Source organism: Arachis hypogaea, chromosome 9, assembly GCF_003086295.3.
Source record: "Arachis hypogaea cultivar Tifrunner chromosome 9, arahy.Tifrunner.gnm2.J5K5, whole genome shotgun sequence".
Lineage (NCBI taxonomy): Eukaryota > Viridiplantae > Streptophyta > Magnoliopsida > Fabales > Fabaceae > Arachis > Arachis hypogaea.
Window position 1 is genome coordinate 40,080,254 of NC_092044.1, and position 27,522 is coordinate 40,107,775.

A 27,522-nucleotide genomic window follows, 5' to 3' on the forward strand; every position below is an offset into this window, starting at 1 on the left:
AAGTAAATATGCAGAGAGTAGTTCCCAAAAGTGCTAAGCTCTTCTCTCTAGTTCAAAACTACTCCTATTTATACTACTGATGAGCGGATAATTTGTACACTTTTTGGCATTGTTTTTAGTATGTTTTTAGTATATTTCAGTTAGTTTTTAGTATACTTTTATTAGTTTTTAGTTAAAATTCACTTTTCTGGACTTTACTATGAGTTTGTGTGTTTTTCTGTGATTTCAGGTATTTTCTGGCTGAAATTGAGGGACCTGAGCAAAATTCTGATTCAGAGGCTGAAAAGGACTGCAGATGCTGTTGGATTCTGACCTCCCTGCACTCTAAGTGGATTTTCCGGAGCTACAGAAGCCCAATTGGCGCGCTCTCAACGGCGTTGGAAAGTAGACATCCTGGGCTTTCCAGCAATATATGATAGTCCATACTTTGCCCAAGATTTGATGGCCCAAACCGGCGTTGCAAATCAGCTTCAGAATTCCCAGCGTTTAACGCTGGAACTGGCATAAGAATTGGAGTTAAACGCCCAAACTGGCATAAAAGCTGGCGTTTAACTCCAGAAAAAGTCTCTACACGAAAAGTATCAATGCTCAGCCCAAGTACACACCAAGTGGACCCCGGAAGTGGATTTTTATGTCATTTACTCATTTCTGTATACCCTAGGTTACTAGTTCACTATTAATAGGATCTTTTGACATTGTATCTGTACCTCATGACACTTTACACGTTTCCTTGTGTACCTTCCACGGCATGAGTCTCTAAACCCCATGGTTGGGGGTGAGGAGCTCTGCTGTGTCTTGATGGATTAATGCAATTACTACTGTTTTTCATTCAATCATGCTTGCTTCCATTCTAAGATATTACTTGTTCTTAAACCGGATGAATATGATGATCCGTGACACTCATCATCATTCTCAACTATGAACGTGTGCCTGACAACCACCTCCGTTCTACCTTAGATTAAGTAGATATCTCTTGGATTCTTTAACCAGAATCTTCGTGGTATAAGCTAGAACTGATGGCGGCATTCAAGAGAATCCGGAAGGTCTAAACCTTGTCTGTGGTATTCTGAGTAGGATTCAATGATTGAATGACTGTGACGAGCTTCAAACTCCTGAGGGCTGGGCGTTAGTGACAGACGCAAAAGAATCACTGGATTCTATTCCAACCTGATTGAGAACCGACAGATGGATAGCCGTGCTGTGACAGGGTGCGTTGAACATTTCCACTGAGAGGATGGGAGGTAGCCACTGACAACGGTGAAACCCTTGCATACAGCTTGCCATGGAAGGAGCCTTGCGTGCTTGAAGAAGAAGACAGTAGGAAAGCAGAGATTCAGAAGATGGAGCATCTCCAAAACCTCAACCTGTTCCCCATTACTGCAAAACAAGTACTTATTTCATGTTCTTTTACTTTTCACAATCAACCTTGATAATTATTGATATCCTGACTAAGATTTACAAGATAACCATAGCTTGCTTTAAGCCGACAATCTCCGTGGGATCGACCCTTACTCACGTAAGGTATTACTTGGACGACCCAGTGCACTTGCTGGTTAGTTGTGCGGGGTTGCAAAAAGTGTGATTGCAATTTCGTGCACCAAGTTTTTGGCGCCGTTGCCGGGGATTGTTCGAGTTTGGACAACTGACGGCTTATCTTGTTGCTTAGATTAGGACTGTTTTATTTTTGTTGGTTTAGAGTCTTTTATTTGAGTTTAGTTTCATATTTTAGGTTTGGTGTCAATTGCATACTTTTGTTTTTCTCTTAATTTTCGAATTTGCATGTCTTTAGTCCCTTTTTGATCTGTAAAAATTCTAAGTTTGGTGTCCTCTTTGTGTTTTTCCCTTAAAATTTTCGAAAATTAGTGTTTGATTTTCTAAAAATTTTAAGTTTGGTGTCATTTTGTTGTTTTTCTCTTTCCTCATTTCAAAAATCAAATCTTTTTCACAAAATTTTTCAATCATATCTTTCTAATTGCTAATCTCAAAATCTTTTTAATTAACTAATTGATTCAGTTTTCATTTTGTTTTGATCTTATTTTCTTTTAATTTTCGAATTTTTTTTTATTTTATTTTCCTTTTGTTTTTATTTTATTTTTCGGTTAATTCAAAAAAAAAAATTATCTACTTGCAATCCATATCATTTTCCTTTATCCATCATGGACCTAAGTAGGATTGAACAGTCCAGAAGGACTCTGGGGTCATATGCTAACCCCATTACAGCTGCATATGGGAGTAGCATCTGTACACCTCCCATCAAAGCAAGCAGCTTTGAGCTAAATCCTCAACTCATTATCATAGTGCAGCAAAATTGCCAGTATTCCGGTCTTCCACAGGAAGAGCCTACTGAGTTTCTGGCACAGTTCTTACAAATTGCTGACACAGTACGTGATAAAGAGGTGGATCAGGATGTCTACAGACTATTACTGTTTCCATTTGCTGTAAAAGATCAAGCTAAGAGGTGGTTGAATAACCAACCTACAGCAAGCATAAAGACATGGAAACAGTTATCAGACAAGTTCCTGAATCACTTTTACCCTCTAAAGAGGATGACACAGCTAAGGCTGGACCTCCAAGGCTTTAAACAAGAGGATAATGAATCCCTTTATAATGCCTGGGAGAGGTATAGAGGTATGCTAAGAAAATGCCCCTCTGAAATGTTTTCAGAGTGGGTACAGTTAGACATCTTCTACTATGGGCTTACAGAAAAAGCTCAGATGTCTTTAGACCACTCAGCTGGTGGATCTATACAGATGAGGAAGACAATTGAAGAGGCTCAAGAGCTTATAGACACTGTTGCTAGAAATCAATATTTGTACTCTAGCAATGAGTTCTCCCCAAAAGAGGAAGTCATGGCAGTAGCCACTGATCCTAATCCTCAAGAACAGATGATTGAGCTTAATCAACAATTGCTCCTGATGACAAAACAGTTAGCAGAATTTAAAGAGATGCTCCATGAAACTAAAGTTGCTAATAAGAACATAGAACTATAGTTGAATCAAGCAAAACAGCAGATATCTAAACAGATAACAGAAGAATGCCAAGCAGTTCAACTGAGGAGTGGGAAGACATTGAATAACACTGCTCAAAAGAGCAAAAAGCAAAATAAGGAACAATTGACAGAGGATAACCAAACCACTGTCCAAAATCCCTCTGAGGACAGTAAGAGCCCAGAGAGGAATACTTTTGGCGTTCAAACGCCAGAAAGGGGAGGAAAGCTGGCGTTAAACGCCCATTCCCTGCCCAGTTCTGGCGTTCAAACGCCAGAAAGGGGAGAGAAGTTGGCGTTAAACGCCCAATCTTCACCCATCCCTGGCGTTCAAACACCAAGGGAGGATCAAACACCTGAGAGTGCTGACAGTAATCCCTCTAAAAAGGCTTCTTCAACCACTTCTGTAAGGAATAAGCCTGCAGCAAATAAGGTTGAAGAATATAAAGCCAAGATGCCTTATCCTCAGAAACTCCGCCAAGCGGAGCAGGATAAGCAATTTGCCCGCTTTGCAGACTATCTAAGGACTCTTGAAATAAAGATTCCGTTTGCAGAGGCACTTGAGCAAATACCTTCTTATGCTAAGTTCATGAAAGAGATCTTAAGTCATAAGAAGGATTGGAGAGAAACTGAAAAAATATTTCTCACTGAAGAATGCAGTGCAGTCATCTTGAAAAGCTTACCAGAAAAGCTTCAAGATCCAGGAAGCTTTATGATACCATGCACATTAGAAGGTGCTTGCACCAAGACAGCCCTATGTGATCTTGGAGCAAGTATCAATCTAATACCTGCATCCACTATCAGAAAGCTTGGGTTGACTGAAGAAGTCAAACCAACCCGGATATGCCTCCAACTTGCTGATGGCTCCATTAAACACCCATCAGGCATAATAGAGGACATGATTGTCAAGGTTGGGCCATTCGCCTTTCCAACTGACTTTGTGGTGCTGGAAATGGAGGAGCACAAGAGTGCAACTCTCATTCTAGGAAGACCTTTCCTAGCAACTGGACGAACTCTTATTGACGTACAAAAAGGGGAAGTAACCCTGAGAGTCAATGAGGATGAGTTCAAGTTGAATGCTGTAAAAGCTATGCAGCATCCAGACACACCAAATGACTGCATGGGCGCTGACATTATTGACTCTCTGGTAGAAGAGATCAATATGACTGAAAGCCTAGAATCAGAGCTTGAGGACATCTTCAAGGATGCTCAACCTGATCAAGAAGAACCAGAGGAAACAAAGGAATTTTCGAAAATTCCTCAGGAGGAGGATAAGCTTCCCAAACCTGAACTCAAACCACTACCACCATCCCTGAAGTATGCATTTTTGGGAGAGGGTGACACTTTTCCAGTGATTATAAGCTCTGCTTTAAATCCAAAGGAAGAGGAAGCACTGATTCAAGTGCTAAGGACACACAAGACAGCTCTTGGGTGGTCCATAAGTGATCTTAAGGGCATTAGCCCAGCTAGATGCATGCACAAAATCCTGTTGGAGGATAATGCCAAACCAGTGGTCCAACCACAAAGGAGGCTAAATCCAGCCATGAAGGAGGTGGTGCAGAAAGAGGTTACTAAATTACTAGAGGCTGGGATTATTTATCCTATTTCTGATAGCCCCGGGGTGAGCCCTGTCCAAGTTGTCCCTAAAAAGGGAGGCATGACAGTGGTTCAAAATGAAAAAAATGAACTGGTTCCTACAAGAACAGTCACAGGGTGGCGTATGTGTATTGACTACAGAAGGCTCAATACAGGCACCAGAAAGGATCATTTTCCTTTACCATTCATAGACCAAATGCTGGAAAGACTAGCTGGTCATGATTATTACTGCTTTTTGGATGGCTATTCAGGTTACAACCAAATTGCAGTAGATCCTCAGGACCAAGAGAAAACAGCATTTACTTGCCCTTCTGGCGTGTTTGCCTACAGGAGGATGCCTTTTGGTCTGTGTAATGCTCCTGCAACCTTTCAGAGATGCATGCTATCCATCTTCTCTGACATGGTGGAGAAATTCCTGGAAGTCTTCATGGATGACTTCAGTATATGGAGACTCATTCAGCTCATGTCTTAACCACCTAGCACTTGTCCTGAAAAGGTGCCAAGAGACTAACCTGGTTTTAAACTGGGAGAAATGTCACTTTATGGTGACTGAAGGAATTGTCCTTGGACACAAAATTTCAAGCAGGGGAATAGAGGTGGATAAGGCAAAGGTCGAGGTAATTGAAAAATTGCCACCACCTGCCAATGTTAAGGCAATCAGAAGCTTTCTGGGGCATGCAGGATTCTACAGAAGGTTCATAAAGGATTTTTCGAAAATTGCAAAACCTTTGAGTAACCTGCTAGCTGCTGACACACCATTTGTGTTTGACACACAGTGTCTGCAGGCATTTGAGACCCTAAAAGCTAAGCTGGTCACAGCACTAGTCATCTCTGCACCAGACTGGACATTGCCATTTGAACTAATGTGTGATGCCAGTGACCATGCCATTGGTGCAGTGTTGGGACAGAGGCATAACAAACTTCTGCATGTCATTTATTATGCCAGCCGTATTCTAAATGATGCACAGAAGAATTACACAACCATAGAAAAAGAGTTACTCGCAGTGGTCTATGCCATTGACAAGTTTAGATCCTATCTAGTGGGATCCAAAGTGATTGTGTACACTGACCATGCTGCTCTTAAATACTTACTCACAAAGCAGGATTCAAAACCCAGGCTTATAAGATGGGTATTGCTTCTGCAAGAGTTTGATATAGAAATAAGAGACAGAAAGGGGACAGAGAACCAGGTAGCTGATCATCTATCCCGAATAGAACCAGTAGCTGGGGTGTCCCTCCCTTCTACTGAGATTTCTGAGACTTTTCCAGATGAGCAACTCTTTGCCATTCAGGAAGCTCCATGGTTTGCAGATATTGCAAATTATAAAGCTGTGAGGTTCATACCACAGGAGTACAGCAGAGTGCAAGGAAAGAAATTAATTTCAGATGCCAAGTACTACCTATGGGATGAGCCGTATCTCTTTAAGAGATGTGCAGACGGAATGATCCGCAGATGTGTACCCAGAGAAGAAGCACAAAGGATCCTATGGCACTGCCATGGATCACAGTATGGAGGACATTTTGGAAGTGAGCGAACAGCCACTAAAGTCCTCCAATGTGGCTTCTACTGGCCTACTCTCTATAGAGATGCCCGAGAGTTTGTGCGTAACTGTGACAATTGCCAAAGAGCTGGTAACTTGCCTCACGGATATGCCATGCCTCAACAAGGGATATTAGAGATTGAATTGTTTGATGTATGGGGGATTGACTTCATGGGTCCATTCCCACCATCATACTCAAACACTTACATTCTGGTGGCAGTGGACTATGTATCTAAGTGGGTGGAAGCAATTGCCACACCCACTAATGATACTAAGACCGTGCTAAAATTCCTCCAGAAATACATCTTTAGCAGATTTGGCGTTCCCAGAGTCATAATCAGTGACGGGGGCACTCATTTCTGTAATAAACAGCTATACTCTGCTATGGTCAGATATGGAATTAGCCACAAAGTGGCAACTCCATATCATCCACAGACAAATGGGCAAGCTGAAGTCTCTAACAGAGAACTAAAAAGAATCCTAGAACGGACTGTGATGGCCCGAAGAAAGGATTGGGCAAGGAGCTTGGATGATGCTCTGTGGGCATACAGAACAGCATTTAAGACCCCAATAGGAACCTCACCATACCAACTTGTGTATGGCAAGGCCTGTCATCTGCCCGTGGAACTGGAACATAAAGCCTATTGGGCAACCAGATTCCTAAACCTGGATGCTAAGTTAGCTGGTGAAAAGAGATTACTCCAGCTAAATGAGCTAGATGAATTTAGACTCAGTGCCTTTGAAAATGCAAAGATTTATAACGAAAAGGCAAAGAAGTGGCATGACAAGATGTTGTCATCCAGAGTCTTTGAGCCAGGACAAAAAGTTCTGCTCTTCAACTCTAGGCTCAGATTGTTTCCAGGAAAACTTAAATCCCGATGGCGGGGTCCGTATGTGATTACAGGAGTGTCACCATATGGATATGTTGAGCTTTAGGATATTGATTCTGACAAAAAGTTCATTGTTAATGGACAGAGAATCAAGCATTATCTTGAAAGCAATTTTGAGCAGGAATGCTCAAAACTGAGGCTGGAATGATCCTCAGTAAAGGTCCAGCTAAAGACAATAAAGAAGCGCTTGCTGGGAGGCAACCCAGTCATTAGCAGGTTATATGTTTTATTTCTACAGAGGCAATTATCAAAATTGAAGGAATTCATAGAGTTACAGAAGGATTCAGTGCAAAAAGCAGAGAAAAAGAGCTTACTGGCGAAAAAACGCCAGTAAAGGGCATTTTGGGCGATAAACGCCAGAATGGGCACCATTCTGGGCGTTTAACGCCAGTAAGGGTGCCATTTTGGGCGTTAAACGCCAGAATGGGCACCATTCTGGGCGTTTAACGCCAGGTGTGCAGCATCCTGGGCATTTAGCAAAACGCCCAGTGACAAAGGGAATTCTGGCGTTTAACGCTAGCCAGGGCACCTGGCTGGGCGTTAAACGCCCACATTGGCTAACAAATGGGCGTTAAACGCCAGAATGGATGCCATTCTGGGCGTTTAACGCCAGAAAGGTGGGGACCAAGATTTTGCTTTCCGATCAAATTTTTTTTCAAACTTTCCTTTTTTGACCCATACTTTTCTACATAAACACATTTCAACCTTTCATCATTCACCTTCAAATCTTCAAAAATCAAAATCATTCTTCAAATATTTCTCAAATCAATCCCAAATCTTGTTCAAAAACTCACCCTTCTCTCAAAATCTCTCCACATCTTCTCAAATCTCCTTCCAATTTTTCGAAATCTCTTCTCCCCCCTTATAAAAACACGTTCGGCCTCCTTATTCCCCCACACCATTCGAATTTGCTCCTCTCCTCTCTCTCTCTTCTTTCCTTTCTTTTGCTTGAGGACAAGCAAACCTCTAAGTTTGGTGTGCTTTTCCGTGATCACTAAGCCAAGATTCATCAAGATCATGGCTCCTAAGGGAAAACAAACCAATTTAAGAGGAAAGAAAGAGAATAATCCAAAGAATCTTTGGAATCAAGAGAAGTTCTCAACCAAAGAACATGAAGACCATTATCACAAAATAATGGGTCTGAGGTCAGTGATCCCGGAAGTTAAATTTGATCTGAAAGAAGATGAATATCCGGGGATCCAAGAGCAAATTCGAAATAGAGGATGGGAAGTTCTAACCAATCCTGAGATAAAGGTTAGAAGAAATATGGTTCAGGAATTCTACTCAAATCTGTGGCTAACAGATAAGCAGAGAATGACTGGAACTGCTTACCATACTTACAGAACCATGGTCAGAGGGAAAGTTATCTACTTCCATCTGGACAAAATAAGAGAAATATTCAAATTGCCTCAACTGCAGGATGATCCTGAATCCTTTAATAGGAGAATGGTGAGAGCAGATAAAGGGTTGGATCAAGTTCTAGAGGACATATGCCTCCCTGGAACTAAGTGGATAACCAATTCAAAGGGTGTCCCAAACCAACTCAAGAGGGGAGACCTCAAACCAATTGCAAGAGGTTGGCTAGACTTTATTGGGCATTCCATATTGCCCACTAGCAACCGTTCTGAGGTCACTATTAAGAGAGCAGTGATGATTCACTGCATTATGCTTGGAAAAGAAGTGGAGGTTCATCATCTGATTGCTTGTGAGATCTACACAATTGCAAACAAGAATTCCACTGAAGCCAAACTGGCTTACCCAAGCTTGATCTCCTTGCTCTGTAAAGAGGCTGGGGTAAAGATGGGAGTAGATGAATTCATACCCATTGAACATCCAATCACCAAGAAGTCAATGGAAGGACAAATACAAGACAACTCTGTCAAAATGAGGGCGCAGGAGTTCCTCCCTGAATTTCCTGAAATTGGCTACTGGGCCAGCCTAGAAGCATCTATCACCAAGTTGCAAGAAACTATGGAGCAACTTAAGGAAGAACAGCAGAATCAGAACTGCATGCTCTGCAAATTGCTGAAGGAACAAGAGAAGCAGGGGCGTGAACTTCAAGAACTGAAACGCCAAAAGTTCTCCCCTCAATTTGAGGGAGCATCCACTTCTCAAAATCAAGGTTGTTGAGTCCTAACTCTGTGAAAACCTCTATCATTAGGAGCCTATTTAAATTTTTTGTTTTCTATTTTTTTAGTCTCATCTTATATCTATTTTTGAGTCCTGTTCTTAATTCATAATTAATAAAATTTAAAATTCATGTCTTAAAGCTATGAATGTCCTATGAATCCATCACCTCTCTTAAATGAAAAATGCTTTAATCACAAAAGAACAAGAAGTACAGGATTTCGAATTTATCCTTGAAACCAGTTGAATTAGTTTGATGTGGTGACAATACTTTTTGTTTTCCGAATGAATGCTTGAACAGTGCATATGTCTTTTGAATTTGTTGTTTTGAGAATGTTAAAATTGTTGGCTCTTGAAAGAATGAGGAAAAAGAGAACTGTTATTGAGGATCTAAAAAAAAATCATCAGAGTGATTCTTGAAGCAAGAAAAAGCAGTGATTCATTCAAAAAAAAAGCGAAAAAAAAGGGGAGAAGAAATAGAAGAAAAAGAAAGAAATAAAGTTGTGATCCAAGGCAAAAAGAGTGTGCTTAAGAACCCTGGACACCTCTAATTGGGGACTCTAGCAAAGCTGGGTCATAATCTAAAAAGGTTCACCCAAGTATGTGTCTGTGGCATGTATGTGTCCGGTGGTAATACTGGATGACAGAGTGCTTTGGGCCACAGCTAAGACTCATGACACTGCTATGTTCAAGAATCATTATACTTAACTAGGAGAATCAATAACACTATCTGAGTTCTGAGTTCCTATAGATGCCAATCATTCTGAACTTCAAAGGATAAAGTGAGATGCTAAAACTGTTCGGAAGCAAAAAGCTACTAGTCCCGCTCATCTAATTGGAGCTGAGTTTCCCTGATATTTTGGAGTCTATAGTATATTCTCTTCTTTTTATCCTATTTTGATTTTCAGTTGCTTGGGGACAAGCAACAATTTAAGTTTGGTGTTGTGATGAGCGGATAATTTGTACGCTTTTTGGCATTGTTTTTAGTATGTTTTTAGTATATTTCAGTTAGTTTTCAGTATACTTTTATTAGTTTTTAGTTAAAATTCACTTTTCTAGACTTTACTATGAGTTTGTGTGTTTTTCTGTGATTTCAGGTATTTTCTGGTTGAAATTGAGGGACCTGAGCAAAAATCTGATTCAGAGGCTGAAAAGGACTGCAGATGCTGTTAGATTCTGACCTCCCTGCACACTAAGTGGATTTTCTGGAGCTACAGAAGCCCAATTGGCGCGTTCTCAATGGCGTTGGAAAGTAGACATCCTGGGCTTTCCAGCAATATATGATAGTCCATACTTTGCCCAAGATTTGATGGCCCAAACCGACGTTGCAAATCAGCTTCAGAATTCCCAGCGTTTAACGCTGGAACTGGCATAAGAATTGGAGTTAAACGCCCAAACTGGCATAAAAGCTGGCGTTTAACTCCAGAAAAAGTCTCTACACGAAAAGTATCAATGCTCAGCCCAAGCACACACCAAGTGGACCCCGGAAGTGGATTTTTATGTCATTTACTCATTTCTGTATACCCTAGGTTACTAGTTCACTATTAATAGGATCTTTTGACATTGTATCTGTACCTCATGACACTTTACACGTTTCCTTGTGTACCTTCCACGGCATGAGTCTCTAAACCCCATGGTTGGGGGTGAGGAGCTCTGCTGTGTCTTGATGGATTAATGCAATTATTACTGTTTTTCATTCAATCATGCTTGCTTCCATTCTAAGATATTACTTGTTCTTAAACCGGATGAATGTGATGATCCGTGACACTCATCATCATTCTCAACTATAAACGTGTGCCTGACAACCACCTCCGTTTTATCTTAGATTAAGTAGATATCTCTTGGATTCTTTAACCAGAATCTTCGTGGTATAAGCTAGAACAGATGGCGGCATTCAAGAGAATCCGGAAGGTCTAAACCTTGTCTGTGGTATTCTGAGTAGGATTCAATGATTGAATGACTGTGACGAGCTTCAAACTCCTGAGGGCTGGGCGTTAGTGACAGACGCAAAAGAATCACTGGATTCTATTCCAACCTGATTGAGAACCGACAGATGGATAGCCGTGCTGTGACAGGGTGCGTTGAACATTTCCACTGAGAGGATGGGAGGTAGCCACTGACAACGGTGAAACCCTTGCATACAGCTTGCCATGGAAGGAGCCTTGCGTGCTTGAAGAAGAAGACAGTAGGAAAGCAGAGATTCAGAAGATGGAGCATCTCCAAAACCTCAACCTGTTCCCCATTACTGCAAAACAAGTACTTATTTCATGTTCTTTTACTTTTCACAATCAACCTTGATAATTATTGATATCCTGACTAAGATTTACAAGATAACCATAGCTTGCTTCAAGCCGACAATCTCCGTAGGATCGACCCTTACTCACGTAAGGTATTACTTGGACGACCCAGTGCACTTGCTGGTTAGTTGTGCGGGGTTGCAAAAAGTGTGATTGCAATTTCGTGCACCAACTACTCCTCATGATCTTCTAGTGAGTTCTTCAAGTCTTGGATGTGGGCTCTGGACCTTGAGTTGAAGCAATTCTCATCTTTAGTGGGCCCAAATTGCAGAGAAATAAGAATTAGGCTTGGGCATTTAGTGAGATTAACGTTGGGTAATATTTTGAGTGCGAGAACGTTAGTAGCATTCACTTTTTCCACTAACGTTCCACCCTTATATACCCACGTTAATTCCAACGTTAGAAATCTTAACGTGACTTCTAACGTTTCTTACTCAATCCTTGGCCAACGTTAATGGGACTCACTTTTCCCATTAATGTTGGCTTATGCCCCTTTTCGCAAACGTTAATGGGAATCACTTTTACCATTAACGTTGCTTGCCTCTTGCCCCTACGTTAGATTTCACGTTAGCTTGGCTAACATAGCTCCTAACGTGGGTCTCTATCACCTTCGAGAGCGTTAGTGACACTCACCTTTGTCACTAACGCTCCAATTGCGTTAAGTCCCTACGTTAGAACCCACGTTAACTAAGTTAACGTGGCTCTTAACGTAGTAATGAAGCCATCTCCCAACGTTAGTGACAAAAGTGAGTGTCACTAACATTGGTTCTTTGAATTCAACTCCACGTTAACTCTCACGTTAACAATCTTAACGTGAGAGTTAACGTAGGCAATGCTAATGATCCAACGTTAGTGACAAAAGTGAGTGTCACTAACGTTGGCGTTGTTGATCCTCTTCCACGTTAGAGTTCACGTTAACTAAGTTAACGTGACTCTTAACATGGGGCATTGCCTAGTTTCGCAACGTTAGTGGTGTTCACTTTTACCACTAACGTTGAGGAGAAACGTTATTGGAGTTCATGTTTCTCGTTAACGTAGAGTCCTCTTTTTCTTCTACGTTAAGTACCACATTAACTTAGTTAATGTGGCTCTTAACGTAAGCTATGAATGGCTTCGCAGGTGTTATTGGTGATCACTTTTCTCATTAACGTTGCAAGCTCTTTGCCATCCCACGTTAGTAGTCACGTTAACTAAGTTAACGTGAATGCTAACGTGGTTCTTCCATGCTTCATTTGTCCTAAAATCAAGCAATTAAAGTGCATCAAAGCTCTAGCTAAAGTCATGAGATTATGCATCATCAAATTCTCATGCAATTCTGGCAAAAATCATCATGAAATCATGCAAAATTCACAATAGTTGCTTAAATGAAGGTGTAAGTGTATTATCACCCAAAACTTGCCTTATTCATTAGAAAAATGCATGAAACTACCCTAAAATAGTAAAGAAAAGGTCAGTGAAACTGGCCTAGATGCCCTGGCATCACATATTATTTCTGGTTTCACGATGTGATTGAGTCTTGAAGGTTGCTTGACTTACATATTCCTGGTGATATCGCTCTTTGGATGTGACTCGGCCTTCGAGGTTTGGGACTATGAGGCAAAGGTTTTGGATTATCTAGATTACCTTTTCTCCTAGACCATTGGGTGCTCGACTTTCATTGCACTAATGAGCGTCCTCCCCCTATTGCCGAACAGGGGTTGGCTGGCAGTGCACGACGTTAGTTATCCTCCCGTGGGTGGGGGGAACGCTATCCCGAAGTTCGAGTGTTGGGCTTCGTGGGTTTGTGTTGTGGTGGTGGCTAGAGGATTGCTCCTCGAGGTTCTCCGTCATGCCGCCACGACCTGGCAGTCCCGACAAACAGCACCAATACTAGAAGTCTCTGGTACAAGTAGTGAGATGGATCGAGGACTTGCGAGTCGAAAAGTTGTCGGATCATTTGATTGGAATGGTGGGGTGGTACCTGCAAAGATACTCCGACGCTCAAATCAGAATGGGTCTGAGAGGTATAAGGTGTGTAGAATGAGTAACGTATATGAAAGGCATCTGGCTCCCCTTTATATAGTTGATGGTCATTATCTTATCTTATCTTATTTAGAAGATAAGGGAGGAATTTGAATTCGAATATTTGGGTTTAGGATAATGGAAGTTACTGGTCCGTTTTCAGCTGTGAGAATGGCCTAACCTGAAATTGCCAAATTTAGTGACTGTTGCGAAGAAGAGTCTAACACTACTAGAAAACTAGTTATTACAGACAGATATTTCCGACGGATTTCATCCCACGAAAATACAGATATAATTTCAAAAAATTTTTTTGTCGGAAAACAAAAAAATGAATTAGCATAAATTACAGACGGAAAAGAGAATCCGTCGATAATTCTGTCAAAAAAATTAAATTTTTTTCGTAGAAAATAATTACAGACAAAAAATCTATCTATAATTAAAGAGACAAAAATGCTACATTTTATTAAATTATTGTAGACGAAAAATCCGTCTGTAATTTAAAATTTTCGGTCGAAAATATTGAGTTAAATCCAACTCTCCCTCTATCCTCTCGAGCTCCACACTCCAAAGGAGAACTTCACAATCATCTTCCTCTCCATTCACACTCCAAACCTTTCTCCTCAGTGTCTTCATCCACCGCATTTTTCCATCATCAACGCCTTTGGGACTTCTATCACTCTCGTCGTCGTCAATCATCGCTATTCCCGTGCTGTCCCTTCTCTTCCCCTCTTTTAGGAGGACAAACACTAATCCTCCTTCAGCGACTTTTTCTTCCCTTCAAATCTAACACCGATGGTGAGTATTTGAATTTTTTACTATATTTTCTTCTAGTTTTTGATACAATGAAATTTCATTATTACAATGTATTTTTCTACTGTATTTTCTTTTTCTCTAGGTTTTACAAGAATGGCGTTGTCAGTATGGGCCACAACAATGCTTAGTTTATATACACAGGTTCAAGTAAATATTTTAGGAAGGCATCTATATATTGATACTGCACGAAGATTTGAAAGCTCTAGCACAACGGTGAGAACAACTTTTTTCCCATCATTTTTTCTTTTTTAGAGTTTATTTGTTTATGACCCTTATTATGTTGAGTATAATTGGGATGCTTTGGATATATAAGGAGTTTAAAGGAAACCAGATATCACTCTTTATAGGTCCTCTCTGAATGGAGTGCAGGTGACAGCACAAAATCTTGAGAAAAGTGGAATATTTGTGACCAATAGAGAGCGAATATGTCATATAAAGGTTATAGTCTATAGTTGAGGCTTTAGATTTTCCTTGCATTTTGGTTGGATTCACAGATGCTGTGAAACAATTATCTACTGTTATTTGTTGGTTGTCAGTTTGGTGCTATGGATTTTCTATTTTATCTTGAGATTATGTTTAGGTGATGAACTTAATTCCAGGGAGAGGTGAGGAAGTATTTAAAAAATTGGAATAGTTTTTCTAGTTAAAATTTAAGTGTTTGCTACTCTTTTGATTGAATCAGTGCACAGGTCAATTCAACTAATTGACTTATTGTTCTTTCTTGCTAATCTTTCTTGCAGTTATGTTAGAGCTTATCCAACTTCATATTGCTATTTTAATAATTTCTTTAAGTATAGTTACTATTAACAACATTAGTTTGTGTCTAACCCTTCTTTTTCCTTTCATTCTTTCGAATCTTGTTATTGACAGCCTTCAGAACTGTAAGGATACACTTGCAATGTGCCATGTACGTTTTCTTCCATTATTGAAATTTGCCCCTTCTGCTACCTTATCTTTCTTGTGCACACGTTATTGTCTAAATATTTATTATTCTGTATTTTTACTATTTTATTTATCTACTATCTGTCATCATGTTAAAAGTGGACTTTAGTTACATTTCATGTAATTTAAGAGATGAATTCATGATTGGTTATCAATGACAAGGCTTCATTTATAACTATTGACTTGATCAGTGAATTTTCCAGAATTAACTTGAGGCTGCTAAATTTGAGATTCAAAGTTGGCATTCGTCAATTCAAAATGAGCCTTGTGTACCTGCTGGTGCCACTCCTGGTTAGTTTGTTCCTTGTGTTTGGCATGTTAATTGTGATATACATCTGCATTTTAATTGTTTAAGTTTTAGTTCTTTGTACACAATTGCTTTATTTTTTTGTTATAAATTTATTCGTGAACTATTAGTTAACCTTTGTTCTTTCCAGAGCCCAAAATGTTGCGTGATTATCTTCAGGCCCTGAAATCCTCAGAAGAGTCTTTAAGAGAGCAGGTTTAGAATCTAATCTGCCCTTTTTTTTCTGTTGATGTAGTTCACTATCCATTGATTAATTATCAATTATCATTGACCATTGACATATATCTATTGTTATCAGCTTGAAAAGGCAAAGAAAAAGGAAGCTGCGTTCATTGTAACATTTGCAAAACGAGAACAAGAGATAGCAAAGTTGAAGGTATCATGCTCAAAATAAGATTTTTTCTATAGCATGGCTGTATATGTGCAATTACATTTGTTTCTGACATCAACTTTGACCACCTGAGTAAAATTTATTTCCACCCTTTTAAGAATACTAACAAATTTACCCACTCTTCAATGCTAGTCAAGTTGTATTTCGTTAGCTATTTACAAATGTTAAATATGAAAGTAGTTTGAAAGAGTGGCATTTTACAAAAAATAGGGATGTGAATTGTCAAATAACCTAATTTCAGAGAAATTAGTGTATTCTTTTAGATATTGTGGCTAGTATATTTTAACCACAAGGTAGGATGGTATAATTTATCCTTAACACAGTGGACTTTCCGATTGAAACTTTTCATTTTAATTTCTTCATTAATTAAGTACTAGATAGAGTACACCCAATAAATTATCTTTAGTGTGGGGTTTTCATTTAGTAGTTCTTAAGAAAGTGCCATTCACAACCTTTTGGTTTAGCTCTTTGATTTCTTCTGTTAGAATTTGTTCTTGCAAAATTTGATTTAGTTAGTTTTTTTTTGGTGCTTAAGTTTTTTTAATGGGAATAATCAAGTAATCTTGCCTTTACGTGCTTTAATTATCACAGTCATTCTCTGGATTTATCCTCTGTCCTTTTTTTTGGTTCACCATTATTATAAGGAATCAATATATTGAAGCCTCATGGAAAAAGTGCTAGAGACAGCTTTCTGATATATATATATATATATGAGTTCTGCTAACTGAATTTTGGAGTGAAAGTTTTATATAGTTCTGCTAACTGAAAGGTAAGAGCTTCTCAAGACCCAGTTGGTGGAAAAGTCCAGTGTTACCCCTAATGTTGTAACCTCTTTCATTGAGATACTTGCAGCCAATGAGATTCTCAAGGTATTATTATTTGACTGCAGAGAGGGTAATATTTGTAGGGTTTATACTTTATACCATGTGCCTACTATGCTAAGAACTTATTCAGAGTGAGGTTCTTATTTGTTATGCTGTTCAAACATTTTTGAACTTTCTTGGCTTTTAAAAGTTATAATAGTTATGGTAAAAATGATCAGTTTCTGTACAAACACTTGAATTCTAATAATTTATAATTGCAATTTTGAATGGCATTTGCATATTAAAATACATAGGAGTTGCCCTGGTGAGTTGGAAGATGTGGTGAAGCAGTTGGAACAAACAACTGGTTCAGTGGCAGTTGGTAAAATTGGTCGAACCCTGATATTATATATATATATATATATATATATATATATATATATATATATATATATATATTTGAGTTCTACTAACTGAAAGAAGCTAAAGCTGGGGACATAAACATGCAGGTCTTGGTAGGTCAGATGTATTACAGTGGTTATGGTGTTCCCAGAGATGACCAGAAGGTGTGTTCTTTCTTTTATTTTGGTTATGGTTATTAGTTATTACAAATTAATAATGCTTTTCAACCAATTTTCATTGCATTGGACTTTTTTGAGCTTGTTAAGAGTTTGAGGTTCTGTTGTATTATACTATTTGAGAATGTCCATGTTAATTGACAATAGAATCTTCAGGTGGTGACTGAAAAATTGAAGAAAAATATTAGCATTCGCTATTGGTCTTAATTTTAGTAATGAGATCAATTTTGATGCTGCTAATGCATATACACTATTAGGCAATTAAATCTTGTATGTTATATAACTTTTAAGATAGTGGGGATAAGACTTAAAAGTCAAATAATTTCAATGACCGAGTTATATATGAATAGATGACTGTCTATTTAGTTAGGTATGCACAATTAGATGCACTTAAATGGATGCTTCATGTGGAGTTGTGGACACATCTATAATAGCAGCATAGAATGCTTTATCATGGATGCAAATCTAATATCCATGCTAATAACAATGCTAGATTTTTCTGTTGAAGACTACTTCACAGCAAAATAAACAAGAGTTTACCAGAAGCAAAAAATTTGTCAATTATCAGAAAATGGAGTAAGAAGTGATTGAACAAATCTAAACACTTAAAGTAGATAAGATTGTTTTTTTTATAAGACTTTATTACACCTCTGAACTTTCTCATTCTGACCTTATTGGTGTTGATAACATTGTTCCCGATGCAGGGATCTGTTTCAGTTAGTATGTCTCTCTTTCATTCGTGCCTATGTTTTGTTTGTTCCCATCTGACTTCAGGTCAGAAAGATGGGGCCGAGCAAAGACAAAATGCAGATGTTAATATGAAATTTCGCGACGCACATGCTTCTCGTCTGTCCTTGATTCAGATCAACCCTAGACAATCCCATCTCATGAGTAAGTCTTATTTCATGCTGAAAGTAATTTGATATCGTCACTTTGAACTTCCAAAAAGCAAGAGACTATCACAAAATGTATGATTGACTAAAGGATTTTATGAATTGGATTGTATGATAAAAGAATCACCATAATATAAGATTTAGTTATGTAACTCTGCCTATATATTATATAATGGAGTCATCATGTTTTATAAAACTTGGCTATATGTGCTATAATCCATGCAAGTAAAGTCTAATTTGAAGAAAGATCAAATTCTTTAGGATTAATCCCATCTCTGCCGAAAGCATCATCACGGTTGCAGTGATCAAGGGGGCTTCCACAAAACTGTTGGTTCCCTTCAAATGCCTAGTCCGGCCAATGAGAGAATTTTCTGTCCAATTTTTCTTGAAGGTTGTTGTAGGAGAGATCAAGCACTCCCAAGCTGCTCATGTCACCAACTTGTTGAGGGACTTCTCCAGTGAGTTGATTGTGGAAAAGATCAAGTGCTTCTAATTTCAATAGATTCCCAGGAGAAGCCGAGATTTCACCTGAGAGATTGTTGTAACTGAGGTCTAAACTGATATAGAGATTTTTGGCATTTTCCAATTTTTGTTTTAGTATGGAGAATAACACAGCTTTTAGTACGGTTGAAAAATACATTGAGGATTATAGTTGATGTATCAATACATTTTCTTTATGCTTTGAATTATATTGACTTGCTTATTTATTATAGTACTTTTCTTTTAGTTTGATAATACGATAAACTTGTTTATTTTTTAAAATATTATAAATATTCGAATATAAGTTAGATGAAAATTTGTATTCATTAAATTTATATTTATTTTGTATGAAACTAAGTTTATTTTGCAATGAAAAAATCTAAAAGATTCTATTTTACTTTACTAACGGATTTACAGACGGATTTTTTGTCTGTATTCAGAGTATGGGATGATTTTCCAAGGTTCAAATTACAGACGAAAAATCTATCGAAAAATCTGTTGCCAATTACAGACGGCAAGTCTGTCGAAAAATCTGTCTATAATTACTGACGGAAAATCCGTCTGTAATTACAAATAAAAAATCCGTCGGAAAGTTCGTCGACTTCGGGAAATGGATGGAGAATTTACAGAGGGAAAATTCGTCGGTAACTGGTAAAAATCCGTCGGTAAATAATTTCTGACGGGACTTTTACAGAGGGACAAAATCCGTTGGTTATTTCATCAATAACCAAAAATCCGTTTGTAGTAAAGACTAAATCTATCTGTAAATCTGTCTGTATTAATCAATTTTCTAGTTGTATAAAAATCGGGTCCGAAACAAAGATTAATTACATAAATTAAACCACTTGAATAAAAATAGAGGAGGTAAAATTTATTTAGAGGGAGAGAGAGAAGGGTTTCCTCTTGCCTATCAACCTGGGATATTTTTCATTTGAAATTGAGAATTATTTTTTTTCGTTTAACAAACAAAGTTTTTTCTCTGGGCCTAATTAGTTAGATTTTAGTTGTTGTTGTTGCCAACAGCTCTATTGTAAAAAGGTAGCTTTCCTCTCCAATTAATGGGTACAAATACAATATATCCATAAACTGCAATTAGGACCGAAAAGGACTTGAATTGAGCCATAGTTAGTTGGGATAAATTTAAAATTGGCTTGTCAAAGATTTACAATTGATCTCAAATAATATGAATATAATATATAACTTTATATAAATAAATTAATTAAAGTTAATATTCATTTAATTTATAAATAAAATAAATAAAGATATTACAATTTAGATACAACAAAAATAAATGATAATGCATATTAACAAACATTAATGTTATAGTCATGTGCGTCGTGGGTAAATTATATTATTGTCGTTGTAGTTATTATTATTATTATTATTATTATTATTATTATTATTATTATTATTATTATATATATATATATAGAGAGAGAGAGAGAGAGAGAGAGAGAATCAAATGTGGGTATCTAATTTACATTTAGTCATTTATAGAGAAGTCTTGAAGTCAGTAATTTTTTCTTATGTTAATCAATATTTTGGGTCAATATTTAAAAAGTATCTCATTTTATAAAATTAAATTGTTATTACAATTTTTTCATGCAAATCAGACATGTCAATTTTTTAGTATCTTAATTTGAAAAATACACAAATTTTTTCCTCTTATTAATTCAATAACGTATAAACATATGCTGAATGTATATATTATTGACAAAGTTTTGGTTTAAATTAATACAAAAAGGGTTAGCCTTCTAATAGTTCTGCCAAATTTATGATATAATGCATCTGTTACTCTTTGTTTTTTCAGGTTCATCACATTTGTATATGTAATAATCTAGTGAATAATAATTATTATTAGAGAAAATTTCATTCCCCTCTCCTACGAGATGTTAAAATAACACTCTCTTCCTTTCTATTTTATAAATGTACATTCTCCTCTCTTCTAACTTTTAAAAAATCTCTTCTTTAATTCATTTTAAATTTTTTGTGTTAACTAATATTAATTTTATCCATTTTTTAAGAAAAATAAATTATTTTTTTAAAAAATACCCATTAACAAAAATTTTATTTTTTATCATTAAATTTTGCTTATCAAAATACTCTTTAATAAATTATTCTTTTATTGATTAAACTGTATTTTTAAAAAAAATTAATAATTATATTATTTTTTCTAAAATACTCTTCAATAATTTTTTAATTATTAAATTATAATTTTGCCAAAATTTTCTTTAATAATTTTTTAAATTTTATTATTAATTTTTTGATATCTATATATTATTTTAACATTAAATACAAAATTTTAGTAAGAATATTTTTCAATATCAATATATATTAATTATTATACATATTAATAATGGTAAGATTTTTTTATTTAATGTTAAAATAATATATATTGATATCAAAAAATTAATAGTAAAATATAAAAATAACTGTTAACAAAAATTTTGGTAAAATCACAATTTAATAATTAAAAAATTATTGAAGGGTAGGTATTTTAGAAAAAATAATTTAATTATTAATTTTTTTAAAATTATTTTGATAAAAATATAATTTAATTAATAAAAAAATTTATTAAAGGGTATTTTAGTAAGAAAAATTTTATGATAAAAAATAAAATTTTTGCTAATGGATATTTTTTTAAAAAATAATTTATTTTTTCTTAAAAAATGGAAAAAATTAATATTAGTTAACACAAAACATTTAAAATGGATTGAAGAAGTTTTTTAAAAGTTAGAAGGGAGGAGAATGTACATTTATAAAATAGAGGGAAAGAGAGTGTCATTTTAGTATCTCACAGGAGTGGAGAGTAGAATTTTCCCTTATTATTATTGTTGTTGTTGTTGTTGTTGTTGTTCTAAGAAAGTATGAAGGTATCGACCAATAATTTAAAGTTACACTTAAAAGTGGTGTAAGCATAATATAATAAAGGAAAAACCAACGTCATGAAAGTGATATAAAGCTTCTTCTCCAAATGATTAATTTCTACATTTTTAAAGCTGTTGATTAAAATGTTATATCGCTGTATATAAAGTGATATATACCCTAAACCTTAAATAAATAAATAAATAACCAAACATATTTAAGAGAATAAAGTGAGTATTAAATTTTTTAAAGTACATGCATATGGTAAAAATTAAAATCAAATCAAATTAGTAAAGCAGAGAATTTTCCAGAATGAAAATCAGAAACGAAAAAAGCAAAGTTGATCGATCTTTTTGTATTTAACAATGGCGATATTTGATTGATACTACGAATATAACATTCTTATATTATTTAGCCACGTGCACCTGCATATATAATAAAATCAAACATCTCCATCCCACTTATTTTGGAATCAAACATTCTTTTGTTATTATTGTTATTTTCTAAATTCCCTTTAGTCGTTGACACGAAATACACGAAGGAATATTTTGTCTCCTTTTTTTTTTTTATCAGTTTAGACGTGCAATCAATGGCTCAGTGCCTAGCGCTCTCCTTCTGTTCGTTTTCTTTTAAAAGAAAACCGTCTCGTAGCTTTAATATATTTTTCCTCTCAAAATGCATGTGTCTAATAACCCAAAACAAGAAATTAAATTGAATAAGGCACAATATATAGAAGAGCATAATAAAAGTAATTTAAGTTGTTTGTCTATTTTTGTGAATACTTTGTTGCGGTGCAAGTTGATTCTTTGTTTGGTTATTGTCTCAAAAAAATAAAGACATAAATACAAAGACATAAAAATACATGAACACAGATATACACAATTTTTTTAACACATTTGGTGATAATAGTCACAATACACAAGACATATCTAACTAATTCAAAAGCTAAATTTATTTTTAAATCAAAACAACTTCAACACCATCACCACTATCATCCACCATCATCATCACCAATTTTTACCACCACTATTATTACTACTGATTTTTCAATCTTATTTCAAATAAATAGACTTAACAACTCTAATTCAAATATCATTTAAACAATTCAAATTAAAAAAAAGGAAAAAAACAGATCTAAGATGAGGGAGGGTAAGGGTTTGTTGATGCACTAGAGGAGAGGGAAATGATGGCGGAAAATGACCGTGATGGCAAAGGACGATGCGGAGGCAAACAGTAGTGTTAGACGATTTTCTTTGTGATCGCGATTACTGCACATTCACAAAGGCAACCTTCTTCATGTTTGCAGTGGTGCCAAAGAGGAGAGAATGAGAAAAAGAGATCCAGAGAAAGAGAGAGAGACGCCGATCTTAGAGAGGATAAACACAAAGTGTTTTGGAAGCATAGCTACTTGATGGATATAGTATGATGGAGGATGAGAATGAAATAAATTTGGAGAGGAAGAGTTGAGATGCAGTAGCAAGAGAGGTTAGAGGAGGAGAAGAGAAAAAAGAACGTTAATTGAGTTGGGTAATTTTGAAATTTTGATCTGTCTCAAGTTAAATTTTTGTGTCTCTTTATTTTGGCCAGTCACAAAATACATATTTTCTGTGAATAATTATATGTAACCGTGTCTCTTTTAAATTTGTATCTTACAAAACAAATAGTATATATGTGTTGTTGTGTGCGTGTCTCTCATATACATGGACACCATCTAAACACAGTATAAATGAGCGAAGAGTGTCTGACAGGGTTGAAGAGTTTGCATTGTGCCATTGTGCGAATCAGAAAATAGAACTTTGATTTTGGTGGTGAAAATTCACTTAATATAGTGACACTATTTTCTTAATATGTATATTGAATCTAACTCTGTCAACTATCGAATCATAATTAAGCTGACCACTATTTTTAACTAGTGGTAACTAGTACTTGTTACTTAACAAACTTATAGTTATCTGTTCTGCCAAGTTGTCTACATTGAGGGACTTCTAGTTTCTTCTAAGTAGTGAAGATCTGCCCGCATCCCTCCTCAAGTTGGGAGTGTGAAAATTGACCATTCCCAAGTTGGATTGACATGTTGAGATTGATAGAAGCTAAAGTAGTTAACACCAGGCTTGATTTCGAACCACATGACAATTAATGTTAATATGTTGGTTCTTTCGTTAAATACAAGGTTTGTCACAATGTGTAAAGTACATTGATTGAGTGAGATGCCGAAATCCTCAAATACATAAGACTCACAGTCTCTTACATTACATGTGGCCAAAGCCAAAATTTTATATTCAGGCTTAGTAGATGACCTCGCCACAGTTGTCTATTTTTTTTCTTTTCTAGGAAATTAAGGAGTTTCCAAAGAAGTAGTATCCAAAGGTGAGAAGAGCAATGCATTTGCTAGAGCGAGCTTCAAGTATCTAAGGATGTACATTATTGCGTTGAAATGAATATTAGTGGCATAATCAAGATATTAGCTCAAAAGGGATGTTTGGACAAGTATTAGTAAGGAAGACAATGAAGGATTACTATGTGTTCATAACACACGCAGCGGAAGAAAATAAAGTAATCCTTAAAGATCTATTTTGTTCTTAAACTTTATTCCAATAATAAATATATATTAGGTCAAATCTAAATACCTGAGTACGCTAGTAAAAATCTTTTTCTCCTTCGATGGTACGAAGGCGCTATGCGTATCCACACCGAGACCAATATTTGCTGTCAACTCCTTGACCAATGGACATCTGATCTAAATTGAGAAACCTCTTGCAACTCTTTGCATGCCATAAAATTCTTCTCCAAGAATTAGGCTCACATACATTTATGTGTGTAGAGATAAAGGAATAAAACTCTTGTTATTCGCGTCTACATCACCTTCCTCTACTCTTGGCATACATATATATAGCATGAGATTTGTTACTGATTTTAAATTTGATTCTCAATTCAAATTTAAATCATATCTTGAAATTCCAAATCTGAATCATTCAAATTTTATGAATCATATCATAACTCAATTTGAAAACAGAATCAGTTAGGATCTCATCCAAATTCAGAAATAGAATAACTAGTTATTCTCAAATCTCATTTAATATTCTCAATTATCATACTATTATTATATTTTTGGTGCTAGCAAAGAATATAATAATATTCCATTTGAATTAATATAATTATTTATTTGATCAAATCAAAATAATAATTAAATAATTCTATAGCAAAGGTTAGAACACTCGTTAGTGTGTGACCCCATAGGTTCAATACTAAGCGGGTAGTAAATTAGTCGTACTAAATTACTAATCAAGGTTGGCGTCTAGCAACACTCCTCAACGACCCGATAGTATGACATAATATATTTTTACTAAGAACCTTAGAAGAACAAAGTATAATTCCTTCCATCTTTCCAGCTCTTGGTTAACCCTTAGAGTATGGTTTAATTGTCAAACTCTAACTTGTTACCATTATTATAATGAACTGTGAATGACCTAAGAAACTCATTTCTTCATTCATTCAATCTCCTTGGCCAAGGTTTTATTCATCTCAGTCATTATAATCATAGAGCTCAAACTCTTTATCGAGAGTTGAGGGATTCCTTATTGACTAATCATTAATTCTACAAGTATTTAAATCATACCCAATATCCATTCAACTAGCACCCTAGGGTATTAGGTGTCCGGAATCAAAGTATAATAAATACATTGTTAATTACTATGACAGTCGTAGGTCAAAGAAAACTCTATTACTATGTTCATCTTGAGAAATCCTATTGACAAATATACGGTAATTATAACCATTAGGAATTCTCAAAGTGAGTCAGTTCAATGGTCATATCTCTATATGCACCATTTATATATATAATTTAATAAATGAGATCTATTAATCTTCATCCAATGAAGACCATTATATATATATTGATCTTTCCGGATTATTAATGTCCTTTTTAATAATCCTATGACCAAGAACAATTTTGATTAAATTATAAAAGATTTATCTCTCAATATTATGATCACTATCACAATGATAAATCTCTAAATTTAATCAAGGACCTTATTATATTAACATTTTAATATAATAACAATAACAAATTATTTGACACGTGATTGATTGGATTGTGGTCATACTACTTATTCCCAACAATCTCCCACTTGCACGAGAGCCAATCATGATAGATTGGATCTTGGGCATACTATTATCACAATAATCTCCCACTTGCACTAGAGCCAATCAATCATGTGTATAATTTTTCAATACACATTTGTGTTTATCAAAACTCTTTTGACCTTAAACACCTTAGCTTTTGAGTATGTTTGCTTGACCTTTTGTAAAATACACTTAGTGCATAATAAATATCACGTTTTCTTAAAACATGAAATCTCCCACTACAATAGTACATAATTTTATTTTAAGGACAATCCTTATTGAACATGATTATAAAAAGTCTAAGTAACCATTAGATATATCTTTATAAAATTGTATCATTATACAAATAGGCTACTTTTTCGAAAAGTTAGTTTGTACTCCCATCTTTTTTTAAGATGGAATCCATTTTCTAAAAAGGAGTTTTACCTCTTATCATAGACACTTTGTCATAAGAAGAGTGATAAAAATAATCTCATTATTTCTTTAGGGTAACCAATAAATCTCATTTATTGGACCTAATATCAATTCTATTGTTGTGTAATCTCTTAACACATATAAGATATCTCCAAACTCTAATGTTCTTTGAGTTTTAGCTTATACCTTTTCCATATCTCATATGGGTAAAAAAATTAATTTAATGAGAAATTTATTAATTTAGCAACATTTTAAAATGTAGTCCAAATATTTAACAAACAGTGATCCTCAATTAAATCAAATTCCATGTTTCTTTAAACATGATAGAGTACATAGAGTACTAATATTTGTGCGTTGAGAGAATCTCATTCTCTATTCAATAGAATATCAATTAGATGTTAGAAATTTTACTTTAAGCTCTTATAATAAAAATACTCAATATCTTTATTAATGGTCAAACCAACGCTTAAGAGCAATTTTAATTGGCATACTCAATACTCATATTGAGTTTTTCTAAAAAGATCACAAACATTAATCATATTAAGGCCAATTATAAATTGTTTGAAACAAAATAAATCTCCAAAAATACTTGCAAGAACAATTTTTATTAAAACCATTTGGCTAATAGCATTCCAACTTCTAAAGTTGTTTAATTCAAAATATATTGCCCAATACTCCTACTAATTTAAATAAAATCTTTGATAGTCGTACTATCTTGCTTTGGGCATTATACATCTTCTCAAGATGTTTAATAATAAATAGTAGGTTGTCTTTGAAATTGAAACTCATGAGTGTCAAAACAACCCATGTTGCAGTAAAGCAATGTTTCAAATTCTTCACAACTTCTGATCATTTCATAACCAAATTTATTGGAGAATATTATTTCAATAGGATTATCATGTCTATGATAACTCTTTCATACATAAGAACAATTCTCAATGTATAACCAATTTATTGCTTTCAATTATGCCAACGAAAGATGTACATATTTAAAAAATATGAAAGTAAATTAAGAAATCTATATTTCTGTTAAAATTATTTAGAATCATGAATGAGTACCTTGGTTGTCAAGTTGTTATTCATACATAAACATGATTAAATTGTATCACATACAATTATAATCCCAAATAATTATCTGGTTATCAGACAATTATTTAACTGAATTATATTTTATACCCCTAGGTTGTCTAGGTTCAAGTATAAAATTAATTCTCCTTATGCATCATTATATACATCAATAAATTCTATTCGTGATTACAAGTCGCCTGTTTGCCAGGTCGTACCTTGTAAACAAGAGATAAATTTATTTTTGACAATATCTTAACTTTTAGGACTTATCTCTATTGTTAGAGAATTCTTATCAGTACTCATGGATTAAATTTTATACTCCCAGGTTGTCTAGGAAAAATATAAAATTAAATCTCTAATACATCAAATGTATATACTGATTGTTATCTTGAAAATAAAACTCTTGGT

The 27,522-nt window shown here is 35.4% G+C and overlaps 1 long non-coding RNA gene across 1 annotated transcript; it reads left to right on the forward strand.

Moving 5' to 3' along the window:
* Window positions 1–15,626: 15,626 nt before the first annotated feature.
* LOC112712965 (uncharacterized) lies at window positions 15,627–16,232 on the forward strand. Its single transcript, XR_003157999.2, has 2 exons — window positions 15,627–15,695; window positions 15,799–16,232. It is a non-coding gene; the product is annotated as an uncharacterized lncRNA (long non-coding RNA).
* Window positions 16,233–27,522: the final 11,290 nt, after the last annotated feature.